Consider the following 6331-nt stretch of genomic DNA (forward strand, 5'->3'; position numbering starts at 1 on the left):
TCGATATAAAATTCCAATATATAATCGACAAACCGCTTCATGCATAATCGTCAGATGGAGCATCGGCTATTATTTTAATTCAGCAATCTTGTCAGTTGGCAAGTAAGCCAAAGCAAAGACATGTGTTAGCCATTTACTAATTACATCCGAATCTTTGTCTTTGTGATCGGCACTCAGACCTAACGACTGAATTTATCGCCACCAACTTTGTCCTAAATGAAATCTGTAACAACTGGTTGTAGCAGCAGGAAATGTTTTCGTAACAACAGTATGCATTGCACATTCAAATGCAACATGAACTATCTCGGTTATATCTAGATCAAAAACCTTTTCTTTAAAAAAAAAAATAATAATATTTATCTCATATACAATATTCAAATATTTATAATTCACCAGGTACATTTCCGGAAAAGTAATAAATACAAATTGCGGAAACGTAATACTTTAAATTTCCGGAAATGTAGTATTGGGACTTTGAAAAAATTAGCGGAGACGCAATACGCCCAAAACGATTTATGAACTCTGATTTTATTTTTTTTTACTTAGCCATGCAGAAGATGATATACATAATAAACAAACGTCTGCATTTTATTTGATACAGTCTACTTAATTACACTGTTTAAATATGCATAAAGACTAGATATCTACTTTCGTTTCACTTTTGTCCATGCCAATCAGTTCACTATATTTAGATAATCATTATGCTAGTTTTAAAATTATCATAAAGTTCTTATTCATTTGCTTACTTAAATTACTTTTTATCTGAGCGAAGCATCTAAAAATTTTCCCAAACGCATACTTATAGTTGATTTTGACACAAAGGTGTCTAGGTGTATCCATTATACATTTCTGGTCCGCCATACTTTGATATTTATATAACAAATGTATTGACCCCAACATTCCCATAACTTCTTTTAATTTTGATTTATATCTATATGTTTAGGAAAATGTTTAGAAGCTAAACACATAAATGTCTGTGGTGATTTACGTGAATTGCTTTTCCTCAATTGTCAAGCTATGTTCCGATCAAGGTCACACACTTCAACCGAAAGCAGTACACGTCGATTTTGAAGAACGGGTAATGAAAGTTATGAAGGATTTTTTCCCGTCTATAGAGATCAAATGCTGTAGGTTTCACTTAGGCCAAGCCTGGTGGCGAAAAATCCAGAAAGTTGGACTTAGTCAACAATACAAAGAGCTTGATTCAGACATTAGTAAATGGCTTAAAGGGATTTTTGGGATAGCCTTTTTAGCTCCAGACGAAGTAGCCGACTGTTTCGTAGAAGATTTTATGGCCGTTGTACCTAACGACAAGCCTTGTATAGAATTTGCAGATTACCTGACTGATACTTATATAACAGATGAATCGTTATTTCCCCCTCATCTCTGGGCCGAAGTTCCATCCTCGTTAAAACGTACTAACAATGGGCCCGAATCATTTCATGCCCATTATAACGAGCAGTTCTATCACAGTCATCCATCAATTTATACTTTCCTTGACACTATTATCAAATTGCAATCTGTGACTTACATAAAAATTCGGAGTTTGAACATTGATGCACCGCAGAGCCGAACAGAAAAGGAGAAGGAACAGAATCTCCGGGATTTGCATTCGAAATACTGCCAGCAGGAAATTACGAGGGATTTTTATGTCAGAAGCCTGGGATATAAGTTCCAAGCCCGAACAGACTTGTAAATAATGCCGTTGCCGAGTTTTATGTTTTATGACAGTGCTTTGTTTTTAGTGCTTTGTTTACAATTAAAAGATGTTTTAATCTTTTTGTTGGTAAACTCCTGTTTTATGACTGTGCTTTGTTTTTAGTGCTTTGTTTTTTACAATTAAAATATGTTTTAATCTTTTTGTTGGTAAACTCCTCATTTAATGAACTATATTCGTAAGAAAATGTGGTATGATTGCCAATAAGACAATTCTCTATCCAAGACTTGTTTTCGCTCAAATGTCCTACGCTTATTCTTATTTTCGCTCAAATGTCCTAAAATTTAGGCGCTCAAATGTCCTATACTTTGGCGCTCAAACGTCCTTTTTTTTCGCTCAAATGTCCTGTCAATGCGCTCAAATGTCCATTGCCGACATTCCCAATAACGAACCTTATTAATTATTAATGCGAATAAATTGATCACACTATAAAACTAGGTTACCAGTAGAGGACAAGTATGCCATATATTTGGTCGGTAAAACGCATACGTTTCAAATGTATTCCAGAATCTGTAGTTGCAAGAAACACATTGTTTTATATATATATTAAAGGTTTACTCACAAAATGTAAAAGTACATTTCCCAAATATTGTTTGTTTATATTTTTGTTTACAGGTAATAATTTTAAACTGTTTAAAATACAAGATGATACCGGACATAATTGCGTATCGGAATGGTTTAAATATATGTGTACATTTATATCCCATTTATCAGGGGCGGATCCAGAATTTTGTAAAGGGGGCGAAGTTTTTGAAGATTGGCGATCGGAGCGAGGCAAAATTTTTTTTGGAATCTTTTTGGTGCTAAAAAGCATAAAATAAGTTTAAAATGCACATTTTAAACGGTTCCTGTCGTGAGGCATGTATATTTTATAGTTGCTGTAAAGTCAAAGGGTTGATCATTTTTTATGCTACATGTATTCTCCCTATTATTTGTTTATCGTATCATAAAATGATAGTATGGATCCAAAGCTATGTACTGATATATTTGATGTGGGATTCTCGTTTGTTGTACATGTGTGTTTAGTTAGCATAACCTCACATATTTCTTGTTGTAAACAAGATATACGCCGGGCTATTCAATGACATTTACAATACGACCGACACGAGTTAAGAAAGACAAACAAACAATTTTTATCCAAATGTTAGGTTGATATGTTTCACCCAACAACATTAAGGGAAGTGAGGGGTTCCGAATTAACCAAAGTCTACGAATGAGTCTAAAATGACAACGAATTTTTGAATGACGGTCGACAAATGGTGACATAAAGGCTACACCTAGCAGGCAGGTTGCAGTTTGGTCTTGAAAAAAGTATTCAATATATCAGTTCGGGGAAACAGACATTCTGGTGAAACATGCAAACCCCCTCCCAACACACACACACACACACAAAATACGCACGTTTTTATTTATTCATCATATTCATTTAATGCTAATTAATTCTGTTGGAAATTTTCGTTTCTAAAAGTGGACAAGATTATTGTTTTCAATCCAGATACTTCCAGAAATAGAAGTCAATACGTTCTTGCTAAAAAAGAAGAAGAAAAAAGGTGCAAGCAAAAAAAAGAGGGGTTGGGCGTCCACTGCATATATAATAAACGAAGAACACAATAACTTTTATTAGTTATCTAGTATAATTAAGAAATAATTCATGGAAGCCATAGATTTGTTGGAAATTTACACATGGCCTGGGCCGTGATATTCGAATTTTATCCTGAGCGTTAGCGAGGTGAAAAATTAACGAATATCACGGTCCAGGCCATGTGTAAATTTACAACAAATCTATGGCTTCCATGAATTATTTCGATTCTAATAGGACAAATAAGTTCATTCAAATACTGAAGCGAGAGTGGGTATGCCGTGTGTGAAGCTGTTCTTTTTTACTCCTTGTTAGATAAAGCTCAAATATTCTCATAAATATTTAGCTTGCATTGATTATTTCGTTAATATCGCTGGAAAAAATATGTTTAATTCTCAAACCCAATATTTCCGATTTTTAATTTACATATTTTCTCGTAAGCTAGCTACCGTCAAATCCAAAATTGACATTTTGTAACGAAAGAGCTGCCATGTTGACTCGATGAAATCAAATCAAAGAAAAGAAAACCTACCTCAGAATTCCATTTTAATACAATATTATACGAACTTCGATGGTTACAAAAAAAAATATATTTTTGTGACATTGACTAAATATTGTTTTTATACTGCAACTTAAATTAGTATATTAATAGCTTTTAAAATCGTAACATAAATATCAAGCTTATTTTCATCCCTTAATGAACCCCTGATTGTAGAGAAAGTGTTCCATGATGAAATTGACATTGCACAATATAGCTGTGTTACTATATTTAGGAAATAAACAAAACTAGTTGCATTATATAAATTCTTTTTATTATGCATCCGAATAGAATAAAAGTTCTTTTGTCTTTTGTTTTATTACAATTTCCAATACAACAAAATTGGCAAAGCGTTTGCAAAGTAGATTCAAATACATGTGGATTTACGTGGGAGGTATATTGTAACATCCATTATTATGTATATCTCTGCGCTGAGTATAGATATATCGAGAATTTTCACACAGTGTTGTTTACAAAGCGAAAGAAGCACGTCATATTAGAATAATACATATATTTTTTACAAAAATATCGTCTCGCACCTGTGATTTCAACTTAAACGGGTTTTTCATGTACAAACGTATCTTCCGTCCATATTTGGTCTCTAGATTTTATACCCCAGTAGTATGGAAGGAAATACCCGCCATGGTTATTCATTTCTAAATTTGTTGAATGTAATTTCTTAATTAGTAACATGTATTTCTACATCTGTAACTTGAATTTCTACATTTCTTGATTTGTGAAATGTAACTTCTTCAAGCATTATTTTGTAAACGTATTTTATTCATTCGTTTCATGAAACTCTTCATTTCTGAATTTGTGAAATGTATTTTATTTTGTTTGAGTCACGTTTTGGAGATCGTGTCAATGTAATAGACCATTTTCATATTACCGACTTTCGACTCCGGAACTTTTTTTTTGACAGGTTACCTTCTCCCTGGTTGAACATCCTGGTACTCGGCTAAGCAAGACCAACGTAAATAAATAAATTCAAGATTTTGATCGGTTCGATTGTGAGGGAAAGTTTACTGTTTATGCTGAATCAACAATGAACTTTCCCCCCAAATTGTATCGTATATAAAAAATTTAGTCCTGGTATCTATGATGAGTTCATTTATACCCTAACCGAAAAATAAGCCTTGTGGCAAACATTTGCCGCAAGTTTGCAGCAAACATTGCCGAAAGTTATGAATGTTATTAAAGTAGACGTGCTTTTATAGATGTATCAGAGCATACGTTCATAGATGCATTCATGTTAACTGAATTTTGTCAGGAAAAGAAACAGATAAAAGACACACAGTTGTAATAGACATTTCCGTTATTAACGATGAAAGTTAAGATGTTTCTGATTATCTAGAAAGGATGTGTTTCTCACGGTCTGGTAATATTCCTGGAAAAATAATAGAAACCGTAAACTATTCTGAAACTTATCATTTTATTTCCCTGTTATGACTGTAATTGTTACTGATTGTCATCTTTTTAAACTGAGCTTGAAAGGAAAGCTTAATCAAACGAAAGCACAATTATTTCAATAAAGATAAAATAATGTTTGAAAAAAATCTTAACATCACGAAAGTGACATACGGGTACAAATTCAATGTCATATTTTCAAATTTAAAATTGTAAATACACATTTGTAACTATTTTTTTAAGCTTCGACATTAAATAAACCAAGCAAAATGGTTAAACAATCAACATATAGCCCCCAAATGGCGAATTAATGAAAAACATGTACAACTAAAACTGAGTGACATTTACTTTACATTTCAAGAGAGTCCATTTATGCTCACAAAACTTATAGAGGAGTTTCCGAGATCCTGCAGGCTTAACAAACAAGTCTATGACACTTGCTAAGCACCCAACAAAGAGGTCCCTTCTAGAACATCTGCTTCAAGACTGGAATGAGAGTCGAATGTGTTCTGAATGAGCCAGCAACTCATTTTTGTAGTAACAGTGAAATTGAACGTTTGATCGACAATCGATCTTAAAAATAAGAATTTGTTTTACATACCGCACACAATTTCTTGCATTAGCAGAACAACGGGTGCCAAATGTGGAACAAGGTCGCATTACCCTTCTCGCGCACTTGAGATTGACTCAGATTCTTGATTGAACTTGTTTAATTTGCTTTATACTTAGTTTTCTATGTGTTGTTTTATAGACTGTTGTTAGTCATTTTGTCCCTTTTTTGTCGAGCCTTCGACTTTAGTCGAAAAAGCGAGACATAGCGATCCTACATACCGTCGGCGACGGCGTCCACAAATATTCACTCTGTGGTTAAAGTTTTTTGAAATTTTAATAACTTTCGTAAACTATCCTGGACTTCTACCAAACTTGGACAGAACTCTGTTTATATTCATAAGATAGTATCCAGTTGTAATTTTTTTTCCCGTATTTTACTTATAAGTGGACTTAGTTTTTCTACCAGGAAACATTACGTTCACTCTGTGGTTAAAGTTTTTAAAATGTTGATAACTTTTTTAAACTATCATAGATTTGT

Source organism: Mytilus edulis, chromosome 9 (genome assembly GCF_963676685.1).
Source record: "Mytilus edulis chromosome 9, xbMytEdul2.2, whole genome shotgun sequence".
Classification (NCBI taxonomy): domain Eukaryota; kingdom Metazoa; phylum Mollusca; class Bivalvia; order Mytilida; family Mytilidae; genus Mytilus; species Mytilus edulis.